We start from the raw sequence: 24189 nt of genomic DNA, 5'->3' as shown, positions 1-24189 counted from the left end.
TTCTGAAGAGGAGTCTTGGGTTGTATCGAGAGGTAGTTGAGAGCAGAGTCGTGTCGTCTGCATAGAGAAACAGCCGAGTACCTGGGATATTTTGGTTAGTGATGTCGCTGTTGTAGATGATGTACAACAGCGGCGCTAGGACTGAACCCTGGGGAACTCCAGCTTGTGGAGTGAAGGGGGTGGACTTTTGATCGCATATTTTCACTCTGACAGTACGATTGTGGAGGTAGGAGTGTACAATTTTGGTAAATTGCAATGGAAGCCCGATGTCCAGAAGTTTCCGAACAAGCCCGTCGTGCCAGACCTGGTCGAAAGCCTTCTGCACATCCAGAAATGTGGCTATGGCGATTGAACCATCGTTGATGGTTTGAGTAACTTTGGTAGTGAAGTCAATTAATGCATGTTTAGTAGATTTACCTGACTGGAATCCATATTGGAATTTTGGTATGATATTGTGGTTTTCGAGAAAGTTATTGAGCCTCTCTTTTAGGATTAGCTCAAGAACTTTACCCAGAGTATTGATTAATGAAATTGGTCTATAGGATTCCACGTCGGTTGGGGGTTTGCCTTTTTTCAAAAGCATGATGGTGTTGGCCACTTTCCAAGGAGTAGGAAAGTGGCTGTTTTTGAGACATGCATTGAATATTTTAGTTAGAAGAGGGATGATACTCTCTGGAAGTTTTTTGAGGCACCTTCGGTTGATGCCATATACACGGCCAAAGGCCATTGACACGGATACTTAAGTAAGGATTACAACGTTGATGGATAAAGTACCTAGGTATATTTAAAAAGAATTAAAATGTGAGTAAAATGATAAAAATGATTTAAAATACACATAATACAAATACAGTGCTCAACAATTGATAATGATCAAAGTAATATTTTACGCCAGAAATAGTCGGAGTTTGTAAAAATTTGATATAATTAAAATGATATTACCCCGAATTTGTTATCAATTTTAAAGGGAATAAAATAAGTTTTGTTATTGTGACCATCCGCTTTGAAGTTATACTTCTTTAGGCGCGATCGAGAGTGAATTTTTATTATTCTGAGCGCATGCTCACACCGACAGTATGGTGTTAGTCGCTAAATCTTTTAAGTTATGTAGCGCAAATAAGGTGTGCGTGAAAAGAATATATTAGTGTTTTTAGTAAATATATTTATTATAATTTTTGTGTCTTTGGATTTGTCTTCTTCGGGAGTAAGACAATAAGTATTATTGAAAATGTTTATTCAATTGATCTATTTGTCACGGTGATTGGAATTATGTCCGATAAATGATCGTACATAAAGAGAACCGTGGTAAAAGACGTCCCGCGTTCAAATCCGGACAATTCATATTCTTTTTCTTTTTTTAATTTTTGGTATTTTTTTAGTTCTTTCTAAAGTTGGTTTAATATTTAAATACAATACAAAAAAACTGTTTAAAGTAGATATATTGATTTCGTTGAAATCATATAATAGAAGTATAACTTCTTACGTGCGTACAAAGTACACAACCATTCTTTTTGTTTTCTTCTTTTTTACTATCCTCGGCAAAAAGTTAAATATTAAAATCGTATATATTTTCATTTGATAATAACACAGTTTGTGTTCAGTTGTTTTAAATAGTAGAGTATTTTTATTAATTACTTATAAACTAAAAACTATGCCTCGAAGATGCTTATATATTGTCCAAATGCAACAGATTGTGATGTGGCTCAACGAAGGGTTAACGCAACGTAAAGTGGCTCAACGTTTGGGGGTTTCACAAAGTGTTGTAAATAGAGCTTGGAATCGTTATGTCATAAATGGTGTAGTCTCATATTATGTTAATGGTGGAGGACGACAACGGAGTACCAACCCTGTTCATGACCGATATATGCGAATTATTGCTAGATGGAACCCAACATATACTGCTTCTCGCATCAACAACACATTGCGTAACTGCACTGGAATAATTATTTCACACCAAACCGTTTGAAAAAGGTTGCATATGATAGGCTTAAAAGCAAGAAGACGTTCACCTCATCAAGTTCTAACCAGGGAACATCGCGGATTGAGAAGACTAAGGGCTGAAAAACACCGCAACTGGACAATCAATGAATGGAGAAACTGTTTATTTACAGAGGAGCCTAGAGTTCGTATAAACAATCGATTGTCGTATTTTGGTTTGAAGGAAACGAGGAGAGAGGTATAATGAACATTATAGGGTGCCTACAACTGCTTTTGGGGAGGCTCTATTTGCGTTTGAGGTGGTAAGGTGGTATTTGTTTTGATGGCCGCACCGAGTTAGTAGTTCTGACAAATGTTACGATGACTGCTCAGGGATATGGATATATGGTTCTAGAACCAATTATTGTACCATTTATGCGGGTGCGATCCAAGGAGTCTAGATTTCGTATAAACAATTCCGATGGTCGTATTTTGGTTTGGAAGAACGAGGAGAGATGTATAATGGACATTATAGGGTACCTACAACTGCTTTTGGGGAGGCTCTATTTGCGTTTGGGGTGGTAAGGTGGTATTTGTTTTGATGGCCGCACCGAGTTAGTAGTTCTGACAAATGTTACGATGACTGCTCAGGGATATAGATATATGGTTCTAGAACCAATTATTGTACCATTTGCGGGTGCAATCGGAGAAAGTTTTGTCCTTATTGACGACACTGCCCGTTCCCACCGTGCAAGAATTGGGAACGAAAGATTACATTATATTAATTCGTTCACGAAAAGGTCGAATAAAATATTAGAATTTTTTATTTAAGTTTTGTAGGCCAATTACCTAGCTCGTTATTTTAGATTTTGTAGAAAACAACTTAATGTTACTTTATTTCAATAAGGTTTTCTTGTTAAACTATTTTATTTTTGCATTTGATTATTTACATTTCAAAAAATAAAATTCTAATTATACATTCTAATTATATCCAACGAAAAATACTACGACGTCAAATAACTTTTAAAACATTTGAAATAGTAATTATAATAATTATGATCCTTATCAATTGTTGAGCAGTGTAACATCAATGGATTTAATTTTATTTGTCGAAATTAAAGATTTCTTTATTTAGTACGAAGATAGTATCAGCTATTAAACTTAAGATGGCGCTACCGTATAGAAATACTTGTCAATATTTTCCTGCTGCTGCTGCCTGCTGCCCAAGAACTGTCACTAATTTTATTCATCGTCTCCTCGTGGGCATGTAAAGTTGCGAGAAGATGTATTGGTGTCGTAAACGTAAACACGGGAACTAAAGTATGTGAACTTTTCAAAAATATTTCGTTTGTGAGAGTAATTTTTACTCGTAGTTTTAAAAATAGTAGCCGTGAATTTGGATTACAAGCCTTTCTGAACTGTTATTAACCTACAGGTAAGTTAAAATTTGTAAGTAATTATTTAGCAATTTGTATTCACAATTTGCAGATAATATAAATACTCGCATGCTTTTAAAATATGTTAATCGTGTCTATTTTAGTATTTCCCAGTCAATAATACCCTGGTTTCGAAATATCATTTCTTATTTTTGTTCATGTGGAAATTGTAGAATTGTGTAGGTAGAATAATAGATATTGCAAATTGCAAACATTCTTTTTTAAGAAGTACATACATCAAATTAAATATATTATTAATAATATGCTTACTTAAACAATAATATAGTTATGAATTATGCCATTGACATTACATTTAAACTAGAAATACAAATTACAGATTTCAAAATTTCTTGGATGATACCCTTGATTGAAATATTTCAATCAACGATGATACCAAGGATTATAGGCGCATCAACGAAAGTAGACGCATATATGCGTCTATTCCTTGTTAATACTTGAGAAACCTGAAAGGATTTGATTGCTCTAAACACGTCAAAGTTAATTAATACAGTAATTATACAACTTAACGACTTGACTTGACCCACAGGTTCACAGCTCTTATGAATCTGAAATTTGTATAGGTAATATAAATTGATTCTGCTTTACTTCTTATCAAAGATGCCCATATTTGCTTGCACCTTGCACAGCTTTAATTTTTCTGCGAAAACAAAAGGTTACCAAATTTTGTTTTAATAATTTATATTTCAGTTATATTTATATTGTCTGTAATTATAGTTTTGTAGCAGAGGTGTAACGTGATCCTGAGGGGGGGTTACAACTACTTGATGGTCTCTGGGGGGCACTGGCGAAGCGTCCATGTAACTACTGTTACCATTGGTAACAGTTAAAAATCTTGCAAATAAATATTTTATGACTACTGTGAAATAAGTCGGTGAAATAATGAAGGATAAATAATTTTATTTTTTTTAATAGAAATATGAGTGTTAATAGTATGTAATTCAATAAAAAGCCAACTAGACGCACGAAAATATTGGAAATTTGGATGCGAATCGGTTGCAGGTTAATGTTACCACCTTTAAATGTGGATACAAATGAAGGTCCATCGGCTATCGGTTGGATGGTCAGAAACAGGTCGTGTCTGAAAATTTTGAAAGGCGAAGGCGTAAGCACGCTGTGGATATTAGTATTCTTGTTGCCAAATTTAGGAATGGTTACAATGCAATGGTTACTTACCTATTACAGTGCGCGTCCAATTAAACATGGATGAGGGTCGTTGACGAGTTTTTTTTTTTGAAATGTTTGACTCTATGATTATTTAACTTAAGAGGCTACAGTAGCGATCAACAGGTAGCAACAAACCTGTTCCAAGATTGAAACTCGCTCTAATTTTGAATATTTTGTCGAGATATTTGGCACACATATTCGTAATATAATAAAGAATGGCAGTACAGAGCCCAATGTCAGAAATATGTTAGTATGTGGAAATTACTCTATAACTAAATAAAATATTGAAAAAAGGAGCCTGTACCGCCAGCAAGAAGAAAAAAAAATAAACTTCCTTCAAATAAACTTTTTTATCCATGCCTAGATTTTGTGTAATCTTGGAACTACTAAAATTTTTTATTTCTAACAAGAAATCGAACATATTATAACTAAATAACAAATTAGGCAACATAGGGAAATTATCACTGTCATTTTAACAAACCTGCGTTAGATTTTCTCTAATTTGTTCTGTCATCTTTATCGATATCTGTTCAGTGCAGTAGTGTGTTAATTTAAGAATTCGTTTTTGTTGTTTCATAGGAAAGTAGTGTTTATTGATAGTTAATTTATTATATATTTGTTGTTGTTGAATAAGTTGTACTCTTTGAAAGAATATATTGTTGTTAATTGTGAGTTTTAGTTATATATAGGTAGGTAAGTATATTTTACGTAAAAATACTTCGAATTCTAATGCGAGTATATAAAGTTTTAGGAGGATTTTTTATTCTAAAAATATTATCAATAGTTTAACAAAATGGAAAAAGTAAATCAAACGAAAAATAAAGTGAAACCTTCCAAGAAAAAGTCCATTAAAAACTGTGCCAAAATTATGCGAAAATCGAAATTTTTTTCGCTTCACAACAAAAAATGATTATTTATTATTGTTTTATTATTAGATATTTCATGCAAATACCTTTCTAAATACCTATCTTAACATAAAATTTTCACCCATTTTGGTTTATTTTTATAAATATCTATTTATTAATAATAAAATCGTTTTCTATTACTTCCATTTAGCGCGACTATGATATTGTCAAAATATTAATCTTAGATAATGTCAAAGATTACCACTGTTGCCCAAGTTTATGATACTATCTCCCGAAGTTATATTTTGTTGCTACCTGTTGATCGCTACTGTTTACTCTTAAAAATAGGTTTTCTAATTTAAAGCAAAAAATTTTCAGATAGTGCCTTTCATCAATTTGTACAGCTATATGGACAAAAATTTGACTCAGTAAAGTTAAAAAACAGAATTGCCAGTTCTTTATAATGATCCAGATTTTATTTAAAAAAAAATGTACAAAAATTGTATTAATATTTAAACGTCTTCAGAACTTGATAATGCATTTCAGGAACCCTTTAAATTGGCAAACCTATTTTTAATAATTCCGGCTACAAGTGCATCCGTTGAAAGAAGTTTTTCAGCAATGAAACGGATTAAAACATGCCAAAGAAATACCCAATTGCAAGATTGAATGTCGTCATTTTCTTTAATTTTCATTGAGTAACGCTTTTTAAATGGATTAGTGACAGAACCCTCTTTATGCGATTCTGTTATTAACATTTTTCCAGATAAAATAAAGAAAAACTTATATTTGTGAGCTTCTTTTAAACAATTTTTTTTACATCTGGGTTTGGTAATACTTTAGTAAAAGTCATGCGTCACCACTGTTTTTGAACAACCTCTGCATTGCAAAATTACAACTAAAATTACTAAAAAAAATTGTTGTAAGTACTGAATCCTATCAATTTTTAACACTTTGAAGTCATTATGCTGTTTATATTGTATTTATATCTATTTATCTATTTTTTGAAAGTTACAATTTAAGTATGTCTGAGTGAGGGATGTGCCAATATGTTATTGAATTTATTATATTATTTATGAACATACCCAAAAGTAAAAAAAATTGACTTAAGTACAATGTCTATTAATAGTATTAAATATTTAAAAACACTATTTACTTTGTAAATACAATGTTAAAATGTATTAACAAGAATATAAATATGTATAATAATATGATGCATGTTCTAATTATAAAATATTAACCTGTTGATATATATTTGATTATGAATTTTACTCATGTAAATGAGTTCAACATGTATATTGTGGTGTTATCAGTAGTTTAAGATAAGAATTTTATTTTACCATAGGAACTTTGATAGGTAGGTACTGGATATCCTTGAAACTCTTTTTGCATTTAAGAATTAAAGGGTTACACAATAAAAAGTTATTAAAAATTGAAAATTTTTTGAACAAAAATTGATTTGTTACCTTTTCATTAAACTCTCATGCAAAAAGACTGCTATTTATCACCTGTCATAATTCCTGTCATTTGACATGTTCTACGTGTTCCAATCATTAAAATGCCCATTCGGTGATAAATAGCAGTCTGATTTTTGCATTAGAGTTTAATGAAAGGGTAACAAATCAATTGGAAGTTCTGTCGGACAAAATGTATGTGACATTTTCGTGGTATGACCATTCCAAATTTTTAACCTGTTTCACAATTAAAACTTCGCCTGTTCCAGTGTTCCAATATATCAAAGTTTGTCCGACTAGACACCCTTAAGCTATTAACAAATTTTCAGCTTGCTATTAATCAACTTTTTTTTATACGCGGGATCCAGATCTATTATAAATTATTGATATAATTTTTTCTTTACAACTTATCATTTTTTATCTTTTGCTTACAAATTTTGTCCAGTCAATTGTTCTTTTTTCTTGAAAATAGTGATTTATGCACTCTTATCCACAATTGATTAGCTCCAAATCAAGGCCTGTCTATGATTTAAATTAATTATCTCTGTGAGAACGCAATATGCAGATTACGTCCTTCATTCGAACATTATTATTACTTGATTGTCTCCACAGACAGGGCTTTTATCTGGTTTTATCAAATTACCCATCTCCACACATATTGCGTTCGCGTATATAATTAAAAATCTGTTGGGAATACAAATGATGGCGGGAAACTAGTTGATAAACAAAAATGTAATTAATTAAGGTAGGTAAAGCATATTTGTACAGTGAAAATTGAGAGAAGAAAAACTAAATATTGGAACGCACTTTCATGGTAGAACATCATTACGAGGGAACATGCAAAGTTAATCCTTTCACTCTTGTTGGTATACAGTGATGAGCGCGCTAATAACCGGCAAAATAGCACAAAAGATGGAAAACGTATTAAGTTGTGAGTTAAAAAGAAATGAAACTAGTCGAGCTGGGAAATTTAGCGATATTAACTTATAAATTTACATTATATTGATTGTTTCCCACCTTTAGACGTACACCGCACAAGTTTGGCAACTAAAATTGTCACTGTGACAGTTTAATCAACTATTTTACCAATAAAATGATTTTATTAACGTTTCGAAGCCCAAATCGGGTTTCGTTGTCAAAATACAAAAGACTACTAAAATAAACAAAAATGTTGCTAAGTAAAAAAATTCTTCTAATTTATTTAATCTGACTCATTTATATTGGCAATTCAGACGTATATTATACATTTTAAAGTAGAAGACTTTAAAATGATATCGCCAATATTTATGAGTTGCGTTCCTGGGACGACTTTACTTAAAGATAGGTCATTCGATTACATGAAATCAATTCCAATTTACTATGGAATCTCTAACGCGAGAATTTTACTGCCATCGTTGCATTTGGTTGTCTTTTTAAAGACAGATCACATGCTATGATTTTTTTGTGACGGATATTCTTGAGTTGGAATTGATTTCATGTAATCGAATGCGAATGAACTATCTTTTAGTAAAGTCGTCCCATGAACGCAACTAATAAATATTGGCGATATCATTTTAAAGTCTTCTGCTTTAAAATGTATAATATACGTATGAATTGCCAATATAAATGAGCCAGATTAAATAAATTATTAGAATAATGTTTTGACTTAACAACAACATTTTTGTTTATTTTAGTAGTATTTTGTATTTTGACAACGAAACCCGATTTGGGCTTCGAAGCGTTAATAAAATCATTTTTTTGGTAAAATTGTGGCTTATTTCCCATTGAAAATAGCTGATTATAAAAATGTCACTAGGAAATAGCTTCAGAACAACAGTGACAGTTTAAGTTGTCACAGTGACACAGTGACAGTCATAATCCTCTGATACGTGTAAAGGTGGGAAACAATCAATATAATGTGAATTAATTAATACATTTTTTCCATCTTTGGTGCTATTTTGCCGGTTATTAGCGCGCTCATCACTGTATATGTTAGAAATCGGGTTTGGCCTAGGCCAAATTAGTTTGATTCGTGGAAAATAATAAATTTATGCAATATTTCAATTTTCAATAAAAACCTCCATAATATTAAAATAATACCAATTCTTGGGAAATCAGATTAAATCATGTCAATAAATTCAGTGAAGGTCATCTGACTGACATAATACGCCGATAGAAGTTCAAGGTGGCTATTTTTAAAAAGAATGTCACTTTTTCGTAAAACATGCGATCATCTTTGCGGAATTTCAACGGAAATTCTTTATATTTCAATATTATCATAATATGAAATATCTATGCGGATGCATGCATAGTCCCATTTTAGCGTCTTTTTATCGATTTCGTAACTTAAACATTTCCGCACGACTTGAGAGTTTCTATATTTGCGATAAAATTGAATTAATCATCTACTATCTCTTCTCTATTAATTTTAATATCTGTATTTGAATTTGCCCTTTAAATTGGATAATAAAGCCGGCCACTCACTCACGGTACTGTGGTGTCGTTCGACAAAATCGTCAATGATAATATCATTTCTGCAGTACTGCCAGTGGCGGCTCGTCAGGGTCGGCAGCGCCGACCCACACATTTATGGACACATTATAGATTTTTTTAAATATATAAGTTAATCAGAGTTGATGATATTCGTTTCTGTGAAATAAAAAAAATATCTGTGAGATAATACAGACTAAATTTTATTCATTGTTTTTAAAAGAATCAATCGATCCGATACGTTAAGTGATCCCTGTGCGCTGTGCGTAAGAGAATTTTCAAATTAATGATCCTAGCCAGCCATACACCCGACTGCGATTGTGTGAATTCAAGACCCGCTTCGACAAGCCGTACCCTACCCAGATTGACCATTTGCTTGTAATAAGACGCTATGGAATATTAGCCGATAGGCAACCAATTATACATTCCCCGTATTTATTTGAATGACAAGTACGGCAGAAAAACAATCTGCCGAGCGCAGCGGTGATCTGCAAACGGCAACAAGACACGTACGACCAGGGCGCATCTGTAAAAATATTAGTACCTAACATTAATTTGAAAGTTGTGAGGTGACTCATATTTGTTTGCAGAAATTGCTTGAAAATAACTCATATAATAATATTTGAGTTATCCTCCCACTCAAAAAGGTCCGGACTATTGTTTAAATAATCAAAATGTCAAAAAATGAAGGAAAAATTCGATTTTTTTCTTCATTTTTTGATTATAACTTTAAAAGTATTCATTTTCGAGAAAAGTTGCACTGACATAAAAGTTGCGTAATTAAATTTCCTACAATATAGGATTACCTAAAAATTTTAAAAATTGTCACCCTTGTTGCAAAATAGCAATAAATGCGAAAAAACCATAAAAAACAAGTATTCTCATTTTACGTTTTTCAACCGTTTATGCTACACTTAGGACCTTCATAATTTTACCCAGAAAAACTATATCATATAATATAACAATACTGTGAATTTGATTAAGATCGGTTTAATAAATTTTGCAAGATAAATTTTGCAATCCAGCTTTCGCAAAAAAATTCATTTTTTCAAAATGTTGCAGAACTGAAAATAAAGCAGACAGCAAGTTGAATTTATTTTTACGTATAGAAGAATACTGTACCTTTCTTCTATATGTAAAAAAAAGTCAACTTGCTATCTGCTTTATTGTCAGTACTACAACATTTTGAAAAAATTTATTTTTTTTGCAAAAGCTGGATTGCAAAATTTATTTTGCAAAATGTATTGAATCGATCTTAATGAAATTTACAGTATTGTTTTATTATATCATAAAGGTTTTCTGGTTAAAATATGAAGGTCGTAAGTGTAGCATAAATGGTAGAAAAACGTAAAATGCGAATACTTATTTTTTATGTTTTTTTCGCAATTATTGCTGTTTTGCAACAAGGATGACACTTTAAAAAATTTTAACCAATCCTATATTGTAGGAAATTTAATTACCCAACTTTTATGTCAGTGTAGCTTTTCTCAGAAGTGAATACTTTGAATGTTAAAATCAAAAAACGAATAAAAAAATCGAAGTTTTTCTTCATTTTTTGACATTTTGATTATTTAAACAATGTTCCGTACCTTTTTGAGTGGAAGGATAACTCAATTATTATTTCCAAAGATTCTTCCATCATTCTTTAATCAAATAAAATAAGAAAATTGATTAACAGTTTTATATACTGATCTAAATCTTTTCGGAAGGTGGGATAAGTTACAAAATATGTTTAATTTTATATACTGCAATTCATTAGGTATAACAAACCGTTCCCGAATTTACTAAACTATTGTGCTCAAATGTGGGCAAATTCGGGTGAAGTCGAGTTCGCTCCGCTTCGTTCAGGTATATTTTAGAAAGGTACGAATTGGCTCCCGCATGAATGCGGGTAGGCTCTCATATAATCGCGGAAACATTAGACATTGTTGCCAAATCGTGTAATATTTATACTGCTTAGGAAATTTACATAGTATTTACATAGACTTTTTATAGGAAAATTATACTTTTAGACAAATACTTTTAGACAAATACTTTTAGAGTTTGTTTTAGTTCAACATTGGCATATGTGGCAATTTTAACACAAATTATCGGTGTCGGCCGGTATGCGCTCGACCGTTTTGCGCTCTTACCTGAAATCGGCCGGTTTGCGCTCTACACTCTAATACCCGAAAGTTAAGTTAGGACCGAAGGGTTAGGTCTTCCTCCTTTCCCATAGATATTTCTAGGAAGGTACCTGTTTCTAACAAAAAGAGAAAATTTGAAAGAAGTGACAACGCTGGGTGATATTTTCGACATGTTTAGGTAAAATAAATTTTGTCTATGGGAGCCAATTCGGATTCTACCTTTTTTAGTTCAGGTAAAATTCTTACCATTGGGAGCGAACTCGACCCCGTCCGCAAATTCTGCCTCAAATGAACGGGATTTCTCTTGTTTCAAAAGAGTCAAAACGTGTTGTCGAAACACCATGAAACAAGAGAGAATATCAAACTTGTCTCAAATGTCAATAGAAAAAAACTTTTAAAACCTCTCCAAAAACAATAATAAATTTTACAATGACGTTATAACTCATTTTGCTACTTCGAAACAACATAGACTAGAGTTAATTTATAAACAGGTTTACAAAAAAAAACAAGAAAAAAATTTAAAAAAAAATAATAAAAAAACAAAAACCAAAAATCTTCTATGAAATTGAAGCCTTTTAATTAGATAGCATACCTATCTGAAGAGACAAAACCTTGCCGACCCTGTCCCTAAAGCCACGAGCCTCCACTGAGTACTGCAGCAGACAGGCCAGTTTCTCTGTGGTCAAATTGTACGATTTTGTTGGATGCACGCCTGCACGGTCACACACGATCAACATTTTTGTCAATTAGTTAGTGTAGGAAACAGAGGTTGAACCTCGCAAAATGGACACAAGCCCGGTTTTATTTTTTTCTGGTATATCCAGGGGTGCTTATTATGAGACTAACTCTTTCTTAAAAAAATTCGCCCCGGAACCCTCCTTTTTATCCCTTTAAAGGGGGGTAATTTGTGGTTTTTGCGAAACTGAGCCTTTCCTGTACGTTTTGCAAACAATTTACTTAATAGTAAAATTTAATAAAAAATTTTGGTCTTGGTAAAAGGTATATTATTTTAAAAAGCCCTATAGGGCTACAAAAATCGAACAAAACGTTTTCGCTCTAAGAAGAGCATCATCAGTGTTGCCTAAAATAAGTATAACCATATTAATTATCAAAATGTTAAACTTAAAATGATGACCAAGGTAGAAGCAAAGTTTGGTTATACTTACAAGAACATGGTGAGCCAACCAAAAAATACGAAGGTCAAAGCCTTTCAAAAATGGACTAAAAGTCACATCAAAATGCTAACATAGCAAATTACAAAGGATGGATATAATCCCTAAGGATACGGCCCTAGGATAACATATGACTCCCACACGTTGTAAGTGGGTCAAAGGTAACAAATTAGGTCATTATGTTACAAGAGCTGACAGGCAACTAAGATGTGAGATATCAAAAGCGAATCTGTCTGATGTCAAGACAACAATTGTCAATGGAACTTGAAGTATCATGAAAAGTTGGTTACACAGCTACTAAATTTATAGTTGTTTATAGTACAAGCAATGATAACAGCTAACATCAGTGTGTTGGAATTATAAAAATAAAGAGTTAGTGAGAGTAGATTATCTAGATGTAAAATAGAAGGGGGGAATTTGAGTACCCACAATAATCAATGAAGTGTACGTAAATTGATGAAGAAAGGTAGGCAAAACAACATACAGAGAATGTAATGTATGGTTTGTGTTTTGAAATTAGATAATTTATATTTGTGAACCAACACAAATGATGGCTGAGAGACTGGCTGAAAAATTAGAGACAAAATATGGGTCGTGATATCAAATGCTGAAAAAGTTGTAAATGCAAAATCTTATTTATCAGTTAATAAAATATAGATGGGTTCATCAACACAAATTTACAAGACTGAAAAGGTTGTATTACAAGCTTAGTCCAAATTTCTTTATTATGTCCTTTTATGCGAAATGACATCTAGGGCAAAGAAAAATTAAGAACTTGGATAAAAGTGTCTAAGCTACAACTAAAGTGGGGTCAGATGAAGATAAGTGTTGAGTAAGATTATTGAGTATATGAGAAAATTAAAAATTGTGTTTATTTAATTAAATTAGTAGATAAAACAGAATAAAAAGGGTGGATAGGTAGATGAATTTGTGGTATAAAAAGTAAATTTGACATCACTATTGAGACTAATGAACATTATTTAACATAAAAGGACATAATAAAGAAATTTGGACTAAGCTTGTAATACAACCTTTTCAGTCTTGTAAATTTGTGTTGATGAACCCATCTATATTTTATTAACTGATAAATAAGATTTTGCATTTACAACTTTTTCAGCATTTGATATCACGACCCCTATTTTGTCTCTAATTTTTCAGCCAGTCTCTCAGCCATCATTTGTGTTGGTTCACAAATATAAATTATCTAATTTCAAAACACAAACCATACATTACATTCTCTGTATGTTGTTTTGCCTACCTTTCTTCATCAATTTACGTACACTTCATTGATGATTGTGGGTACTCAAATTCCCCCCTTCTATTTTACATCTAGATAATCTACTCTCACTAACTCTTTATTTTTATAATTCCAACATACTGATGTTAGCTGTTATCATTGCTTGTACTATAAACAACTATAAATTTAGTAGCTGTGTAACCAACTTTTCATGATACTTCAAGTTCCATTGACAATTGTTGTCTTGACATCAGACAGATTCGCTTTTGATATCTCACATCTTAGTTGCCTGTCAGCTCTTGCAACATAATGACCTAATTTGTTACCTTTGACCCACTTACAACGTGTGGGAGTCATATGTTATCTTAGGGCTGTATCCTTAGGGATTATATCCATCCTTTGTAATTTGCTATGTTAGCATTTTGATGTGACTTTTAGTCCATTTTTGAAAGGCTTTGACCTTCGTATTTTTTGGTTGGCTCACCATGTTCTTGTAAGTATAACCAAACTTTGCTTTTACCTTGGTCATCATTTTAAGTTTAACATTTTGATAATTAATATGGTTATACTTATTTTAGGCAACACTGATGATGCTCTTTTTAGAGCGAAAACGTTTTGTTCGATGTTTGTAGCCCTATAGGGCTTTTTAAAATAATATAACTTTTACCAAGACCAAAATTTTTTATTAAATTTTACTTGTAATTAATGGTATACAGCCAGCTACAAGAAATTCTTCCTTGTGGAAATTTACTTAATAGTAAAATGAAGATGACTATATTTCCTGCTATTTATTTCCCGACAGCATATGTCTATCACCTACCGTTTAGCGGATTGACAAGTTTTTAAAAAATATGTTTAAATGCCCTGCAGCAATTAATCACAAATAAGTGGCTGATTTTGTGGTATAGGTTTCATTTAAGGGCAATTTTTTTAATTACAGGGTGTTACTTTTAAAAAACCCCTTTTTATACCATCTGAACCGCTTATGCTAGAGTAAAAAAACTCTCAGCGATTATCCATGTAATGGTGTTATTTACAAATTTGTATAATGCACCCTCATTTTTCCCCGGAACCACCCAAATAAAGGAGAATTAATAAAGAAAGTGAGTTTCTTGGAATCCTTGTCACACATGGACGTATAAACAGAGATTGTCACACCATGCCCTTTATTAAAATGCTTCATAATATATCATTTTGTAAAACGATTTCTTGATGCAACCCCTGTAGCAAAAAAATAAAAATAAAATGGGGGGTTGAAAAATTTTTTTTTGCTTTTTGGCCCATATGACCATATGCTCCATCAATAGGGTTTTTCATAAATATACAGGGTGTTTGGTAAATAATGGGCCATAGCTTAACCTTAGATTCCTTAGGTTAAAATAGGTCGATTTAAGCTAACTTACCCTAGTACAACAGTTGATAATAACCGAAATACAATAAGTGTATCAAAGTTAAACTTTTATTTTACTTATTTTTGAATATTTCTTGACAGGCATGGGACAACAACACGAAATTTGGTAAGTGGTGCTGGTATTGTACAATCTACTCAATTATGTTAAACAAACGTTTCTGGCTACTACCAGAGGCGTACGACGGGGGAACGTGAATGGTTGACCCTTCCCAAATTCTACGCCACTGGCGGAATTGCTATTTTAGTGCAATTTTTTGATTCTCCAATACTTTCTATTAATCTAAGAGCTAGTGAACTCTCCGACTAACGGTCGTCCTGTAAGGCTAGAAATTTGTCTAGTGATAATTCATAGCACACCAAGGCTAAAAACCATGACCTGGCATGCATCAGCGGTGCACGTGTATCTACCAGGTGAATCTAAAAGTGCAAATTTAGGTGGTAAAATAAACTTTCTCCTGTAAGGTTCAAATTTAAGTATGTATTTGAGTAAGTCATTTAGAAGAAATGTGTACAATGACAGGCGATTCTGAAGAGCATAAGACCTTGCCAGGTGAGGTGAAAGATTAGGGGTTTTTCCTAAAATTATTCTTTTTGCATCGAACAAATTTTTTTTAGGTTTTTTGAATCATTCCAAACAGAAAAGGTCTTTAGTGATTTTTCTCTTAAGTTAATAGTTCTTGTTATATAAGCGATTGAAAATTTTGAAAATTGCGAAATCGGCCATTTTTAACCCTAAATCGGACATTTATCTAAAAATTTCAAAGTTGCCAAGGTACGTAGATATTCTTTAAACATTGATTGATGAAATCCCAAAGAGTTTTTTGCAATACAATATCGGAAACCCCTTTGTTTTTTAATTGCTAAACAAGCGGGCGCGACACTGTAGTATAAGTGAGGACGTTTGAGTTGGCATAAATTCATTATCTCGAGAATGGGCAAATTTCAAGAAAAATCCTCAGACAGGTCGATTTTTATTTTTAACTTAGGACTTTTTGGCATATATATAATACTAGTGACGTCATCCATCTGAGCGTGATGACGTAACCCATGATTTTTTTAAATGAGAGTAGGGGTTGTGTGATAGCTCATTTGAAAGGTTATTTAATTATCTATTCATTAATATAACCATTAACATAATTATTTATACAGGGTGTACAAAAAAATTTTTTTTTATTAAATTAACGATTAAAGGACATCGCACACATCTTATGGAAAATATAATGTCACTCAAATTCAATAAAATTTATACGATTAGATTCGTTTTAATATAACGATCAATTCTTATCATTGCGCCAACTCTTAATTATGATTAATTACGGCGCAAATTGCAATTAAAGTTTATCGAAATCACATTTTTGGAGTCCATAAAATGTTAGTTTACAATCATTATTGCTCTGAGTGCTATTCATAACAGCTTAAATCCCGCTGGGCCTAAGCGGATTAGTGAAACTAATCCGCTGATTTATGGAGTACCGAAAATCTGGGTATTTTAAAATATTTTCTCTCTCTCTAACTTATGTACCTACCCATTTGATTTCAGATTTATTTATATCAATTTCTGCTCTTATTTTTGAAAATAGAGAGTTGGCGCAATGATAAGATTTGATCGTTAATTTAAAACGAATCTATTGGTATACATTTTATTGAATTTGAGTGACATTATATTTTCCATAAGATGTGTGCGATGTCCTTTGACAAATAGAAGAAAAAATTTTTTTGTACACCCTGTATAAATAATTATGTTAATGTTTATATTACTGAATAGAGAATTAAATAATCTTTCAAATGAGCTATCACACACACACAACCCCTACTCTTATTTAAAAAAATCATCGATTGCGTCATCACGCCAAGATGGATGACGTCACTAGTATTATATATATGCCAAAAAGTCCTAATTCAAAAATAAAAATCGACCTGTCTGAGGATTTCTCTTGAAATTTACCCATTCTCGAGATAATGAATTTATGCAAACTCAAACGTCCTCACTTATACTACAGTGTCGCGCCCGCTTGATTAGCAATTAAAAAAACAAATTAGTTTTCGATATTTTATTGCAAAAAACTCTTTGGGATTTCATCAATCAATGATTTAAGAATATCTACCTACCTTGGCAACATTGAAATTTTTAGATAAATGTCCGATTTAGGGTTAAAAATGGCCGATTTCGCAATTTTCAAAATTTTCAATCGCTTATATAACAAAAACTATTAACTTAAAAGAAAAATCACCAAAGACCTTTTCTGTTTGGAATGATTAAAAAAACCTAAAAAAATTTGTTCGATGCAAGAAGAATAATTTTAGGAAAAACCCCTATTTTTTCCCCTCGCCTGGCAAGGTCTTATGCCCTTCAGAATCGCCTGTCATTGTACACATTTCTTCTAAATGACTTACTCAAACACATACTTAAATTTAAACCTTACAGGAGAAAGTTTATTTTACCCCCTAAATTTGCACTTTTCGATTCACCTGGTAGATACACGTGCACCGCTGATGCCTGCCAGGTCAAGGTTTTTAGCCTTGGTGTGCTATGAATTATCACTAGACAAATTTCTAGCCTTACAGGACGACCGTTAGTCGGAGGGTTCACTAGCTCTTAGACTATATGTAAAAACATACTCTTCATTCGTAACGATAAAGCCATTAGTTTTCCAGATATTTGAAGCTAAAAACGAAGAAGCATAATATATTAATCAAAATAAGTGTGCCTTTTCATTTTTAACTTCAAATATCTCGAAAACTAATGACTTTATCGTTACGAATGAAGAGTATATTATTTGCATAGAAAGTATTGGAGAATCTAAAAATTATGCCAACATCGCAGTTTCATCAGTAGCGTAGAATTTGGGAAGGGTCAACCATTCACTTTCCCCTGTCGTACGCCTCTGGTAGTATCCAGAAACGATTATTTAACATAATTTAATAGGGTATACAGTGCCTACACTTTCTGCCACATAAGTTAGCTTAAATCGACCTATTTTAACCTCAGGAATCTAAGGTTAAGCTATGGCCCATTCTTTACCAAACACTTTACTTTTCCAAAGTTTAGGAAAAGACTCGCTCATCCATATGTCAACCAGTCATTTTGGCCAAAGGGTGTGGATTTTACGGCCCTCCCCATTTAGGGTATGTCTTTCGTGCTTGTCCCCAAAACTCTCAAAAATGTCGAAAACTTAAGTCCATCACTGCAGCTTCTGATAGTACTGATCTTTACATTTCTAACGCATGTCTAATTTTAAAAATCGGTTAGAGCATTCAAAAGTTACCGAGCTCAGAAATTTGACTCTATGTATGTGGAAAAGTAACACCGATCTGAATTTTTTTTTCTTTTTCAAGAGGTGATCAGGGCCGATTCAGAACCGGTGTAGTTTGTGACTTTTGACCACCCATAAGCCAGCTATAGGACTGAGTAGGTACAAAACGGCATACTTTTTGGGGGCATATATCTTGGGTTCAAGGAGAGACAGGAAAACCTCAAATACACCAAATCAATAGCGTTGAGTTAAGTTTTCAAATGGTGCGTAAGTGGTCAGGATCAGACATACACACGGCTCAGTATAGCCGAAAAACTAAAAACTAAACTTTGAAAAATTTTTTTTCGACAATTATGTACTCAAAATTTCAACCTACGAATTGCGCCCATAACTGAGCGTTTGGAGGAGGACTCTAGACGCGTCTAACGGTGTATACCTCATATCTAAAAAAATTCGAATTTTTAAGTTATAGGCTTCATAAGTTTGGTCAAATCTATTTCCTAATAGCTCAATAATTCCTATAATATCTTCAGTTATCATACTTGACCTTGGATGCATCAGATACTTGTCAATACGTTTCAAACTCATGTTTAGTGATCAAAATCGGTTAAGCCGTTTAGAAGATATTGAGCTCCAAAAGTATAATCCATTTAACCATTATCGCCGAAATGTTTTATATAGTTATAGTGGTTACGACGCTAAATTTATCGGGTAATCCGAGTTCATTTGCTGCCCATCCCAATATTTTTTCTTTTAACCTATTTCGAATAGAAAAAAAATCTAGTGTACATTCGATGGACATAAAAAATTAAATTGAAAAAAAAGTATTAGGATGCCTGGGATGTGAACCCGGATTGTCCTGTCACAAGTTTAGTGTCGTAACCACTACATCATTTGGAAGATAATGCGGCAAAGGCGACCATTTATAACGCTTAACGTGTAATCAGAAACATTACATTCAACATCATACATTTAATTTATAAAAAACTTTGAAAAACTCCTGATACAAGAATAAAAAAACCGCTAAACGCCGTAAAAATGAGTGGCGCACCCAATATTCCAGCTAAAAAGAGCTGATATGAATATTACGTGGCGCGAAAATATATTTTCATTTTGATGGAAAATAAAATTCTAGTTTTATTTTAAAATATTTTTCCATGTTTCTAAATTTGAAGTAAAACGCGCCACAAAAGATTTATCTTCGTAAACATCCGTTTTCATCACATGTTCAAAATAAAAGGAAAGTACATTGTGGTGTTAATAAATATGTACAATGTAAAATTGTAAATCATACTTGCCGTGTTTGCATTACGTTAGGGAAGGTGTAAAGATAATTAGGTTAATCTAATACAGTCACTTCCATAACATTCCAACGGAGGCCTATAACTTCTAATTAAGCAGGGAATTAATTACAATAATTTCAAGGAAATGAGCCCATTTTGTCTGCGTACATTCTTTATGCTATGCAAATGCAAATTACAAAGTAACAATTCTTAAAATTTGTTGTTATTTTAGTTTATTTTTTATTAGCCCTATATGAGTTTGACCCTTTTGTTCACGAATTAAATTTCTTTAAGATAAAAATTCGAAATTTGCAATGTAGCGAGAATGATTTTTTGCGAATTTTTGATATTAGTTTTACATTTTCAAAATGCACAGGTTGGTCACTGCAAAATGTCCTCATTTGAGGACATCGTGAGACAATGGAGTAAACATATTCGATATTTTTTAAATACTGACAAAAACAAACGCCAAAGTATTTTATTCAATAAGTAATGTATGGTGTCTTGCAAAACAATTTTTTTCTTTACTTATACAGAGATGAACATTGCATTTGTCGCCAGGCCCGGCCCTAGTGATTTTGCCGCCCTGGGCAAGGTCAGCAACCGCCCCCCCCTATCCCTTGGTAGACTCAAAAACAAAAATTTTACCATCGCTCTTAGTTTTCTGAAAGCAATCACTTAATGCGTTAAAGGTTGTGTCTATAATTTTTAAATAGAAGTAAACTTTATATCGTGTCTCTATATCTATGTACGTCTATATTTTGATCTTCAGCCTTATAGCCAAATTGTCTTTTCACTTTTGTCTTTGTATCTTCTTAGCATTGTAGATTTCTTCAATTTTGTATCTAATGGGAGTAATTGCATCAATTCTACTTTCCCATCTAGTTTAGAACAAAGGTTAGAAATATGATTTTTCAGTATAGCCCCATGATGAATAGATGCTGATGAAAAGTTGTAAATTTTTGTCAGTAAATGACTATTATGACATTTATGACTAAGTTGAGTGAATGGCTAGTATTGGCTAGAACATGGGACAATAAATGCTCTAGGATTCATTTTCAAAATTCTGTTTTGAACTCCCAAGTTCTTCCCTTTCATGTATGCCCCATTATCATACATCATACCCTTGTCCTCTCGTATCTTTCAAAGGTATTCACAGTTCATTCAGTTTTTTCAAAATAACTTCTGTAAGTCCCAAGCCCGTGGTTTTCAGAACAGGCACAAATCCAAGAAAATGTGCTTTAATTTTAACACTTTCTGAACAAATCTTAATCTACAAAACGTATAACAGTAGTTATCTTTTTCACTCCAGCAATATTAGGTGTATAATCTAAAATTTTGTTATAATACTTTCATCATCATCATCATCATCCAACCAATTCACGTCCATTGCTCGACATAGGTCTCCCCAATTGTTGCCACACTTTACGGTTTTGTGCTGATTGTTGCCAGTTTTTACTAATCCGCCTGATAGCATCTGTCCATCGTGTAATACTTTGCTGATTTCAAAAAGTTTAAAATTTTATTTTTGATTTGTTCATGGAGAAGCTAAATAATTACGTTTTGGATATGTTTTCCCAAGTACCTAGTTATGCTGCTTGTTACTACCATTCGTTGTTCTTCTAATGTGCTCTTGTAAAACAGAATCAAATTTTCCAAAGAGCTCAACAAGCTTTAAAAATTACCATGGTTGTGATTAAAAAGTTTATCAGAATCGCCCCTCAATGGAATACACTGTTGTGCTAATAACTTTATTATTGATACATGTCGTTATATTACATTTTAGAACTTTTTGTGTTTCTTCGTCTATGGATTTGCCCGATTCTAGTCTAAAAAAATTGCTATTTTTACCCACTGTAGCTGTGACTGTAGATGAGCTGGAGACTTACCCGTTGTCCTAGGTGAGCGACAAACGCGACAACGCGACACGACGCGACGCGAAAATATCAAGTAATGGTTGTATTTGTGTGTGGCCTACGTTTTCGGGTTAATCAGTCTACGACAAGACGCGACGAAGTGCGAATTTGTTTTGTTCGCGATTGTTCGCGACGAGACACGACGCAGTGTCAGTGTCAAGCTTGCAGTGTCAAGTGCAAGTTGCTTTTTTCAATTCAAATTATGCTTCTCAATAGTTTATTAAATAAATAAAAACTAATATGTGTAGTACCAGTGTTTTTTCATTAACATACTTTAAAGCCAGTAACAGCGTCTTCTCAATAGAAATTGGTTTTTGAAAATTACTTATTGACAGTTGAATATGTACTGGGTTTAACAGCTGCAATAATATAATCGAAAGTGCATGGTAATAAGCCACAATACATTTTAAACCGACGTGGATTATTTATTAATTTCGAATATAAATGATGAAATTCTGCAAATTTATTTCGCTCTAAATATATGATATTTGTTGTCTTTCTTCTTCGTTTATGGAATTTTTTAAAGCTAAGTATTTAATATGAATTTTCCAGCAAAACTGCCGTATACTTCCCCATACTTATGATTAGGAATGAATAATTGACATCGTCACGTTTGTCCTGATTTGAGTGATGAAAAGCGACGCGATGCGACGCTACATAAGCCACACGTCGCGTGAATTACTGGTCGCATCGCATCGCATCGCGTCGCGTCGTTTTCCGTCGCTCACCTAGGACAACGGGTTGCGTGATCTGGCTTAGCGAGTAGTTTTGATCCCACTATTCTTATACGATGAAGAAGGCGGTGTTGTCGATTTCCGATTGAATGAACAGTTGTTATTGTTTCACTTTTTTAATTCTCGTTTTTACAGAGGCATTTTTGCCGCTCTTGTTTATAATGTTGATTTTTTATAATATTAAAATCATAAGTTATTATTTCTTCAATTTTAAAAATTGGCTTTTCAAAAATTTGCCGCCCCTAAATTCGCCGCCCTGGGCAGCCGCCCAGTTCGCCCACCCCTGGGGCCGGGCCTGTTTGTCGCATGTCATTCGTGAGTTGCCCTTACAACCAGGAAATTTACATCTGGATGCATGAGGTTTATCATCGTGTATAGGAAAATGATGAAATCCGTATAGTCATAGGGCGTGTTTTTATAAAATTAATCAATTTTTCTGTTGAGTCACAATGTCCACAAACGAGGACATGCTTTTCAGAAAATCCCCGGTAGCTGGTTTTAAGCAAAACCTCTATTAACGATAGTTTTTAACAAATGCTACTATTTATCAACACCGTAACACAAGAATCGAAAAATTGTAGAAAAAGTGGCGTAGAATTCGGGAAGGGTCAACCATTCACTGTCCCCTGTGTTACGCCTCTGGTAGTAGCCAGAAACGTTTATTTAGGGGCCGTCCATTAATCACGTGATGTTTTTTTTGTCATTTTTTAACCCCCCACCCCCTTGGTGATACATGGTGAGGTTTAAGGCTAACCAGCCCCCCCCCCACCCCACCCTCTATATCACGTGTATTTTTTAGTACCTACAAAAAATCTATTTTTAGGTATTTATAAAATACACGTATCTATAAGTATCATCTAATTTTAGTATACAAAATTAAAACTACTGAAGAATTAAAACTGACCTAGCAACCCTGTTTACCCATGTATTCAGTGCCAAAACAACAGAATAACTGACAAAACTACCAATTCATCAGATAATAGGAATCATGTACAGCAGACTAAAACAACGCTAATGTGCTAAAACCTCATAAATAAAATAGGAGACAACGACAGGATTCCTAGTGGAAACACATGGTAAGAAACAAAACACTTCTCAAGTGTCCCTTCTTATCTTAAGAATTTAAGATAATTTACCATGAAGAGTAGGTATCCCATGTCTATTATTTTATTATTCTATAATAAAACTATTTATTATAGAAATTTGGGTGAAAGGAAAGAAAATTAATGTGTTCTTGTATTGTATAATATTGTAAATGAAAAATAAATTTTTCATTTACAAAAATTAATTTTCATTAATTAATTAATGAAAAAAATTTTTTTTATCAGTCACACCAATGCCGCTTTCGATTTTTGAACACGTGTGACGAAAAAATAAATACACGTGATGTATTACTACAATCCCTCTCCCCCTTGTGATGTTTCGTGATTTTTTATGGACCCCACTCCCCCCCTTTCGAGCCTCACGTGATTAACCTTCGGATGACCAAGCGGGGGAAATTGTGACCCCAGCGTATGTTTTTCTTTAATAAATTCAAAAGTATTTTCAATTTTTAACTCATTATTTTTTTATTTGACTTTAATATCATTCTAGATATCCTCATATTTTGAAATAAAAAAATTCCCTATATTTTACGAATAAAAAATATATTCTGAAGTTGATGTTTAGTAAAATACCGTCTATTATGTGTAATTCCAAGTAGTTTTACGCTAATGACGTCGACTTTGCAAAGTAACAAGACACTTACTCAACA

General features: G+C 32.9%; 1 protein-coding gene across 17 annotated transcripts in view; it reads left to right on the top strand.

The window, feature by feature from the left end:
- Positions 1-3138: 3138 nt before the first annotated feature.
- The window catches only part of LOC114324805 (piezo-type mechanosensitive ion channel component), a 369243-nt gene continuing 348192 nt past the window's right edge, over positions 3139-24189 (top strand). For all 17 annotated transcript variants that reach the window (XM_028272670.2, XM_028272668.2, XM_028272666.2 and 14 more), the window contains exon 1: positions 3139-3349. The gene's annotated coding sequence lies outside the window, so the exon portion shown is untranslated. The remainder of the gene's footprint in view (positions 3350-24189) is intronic.

This window comes from Diabrotica virgifera, chromosome 4, assembly GCF_917563875.1.
Source record: "Diabrotica virgifera virgifera chromosome 4, PGI_DIABVI_V3a".
In the NCBI taxonomy this organism is placed as follows: domain Eukaryota; kingdom Metazoa; phylum Arthropoda; class Insecta; order Coleoptera; family Chrysomelidae; genus Diabrotica; species Diabrotica virgifera.
Note: the sequence above shows the minus strand (reverse complement) of the source record. Positions and strands in the feature narration are given on the sequence as shown.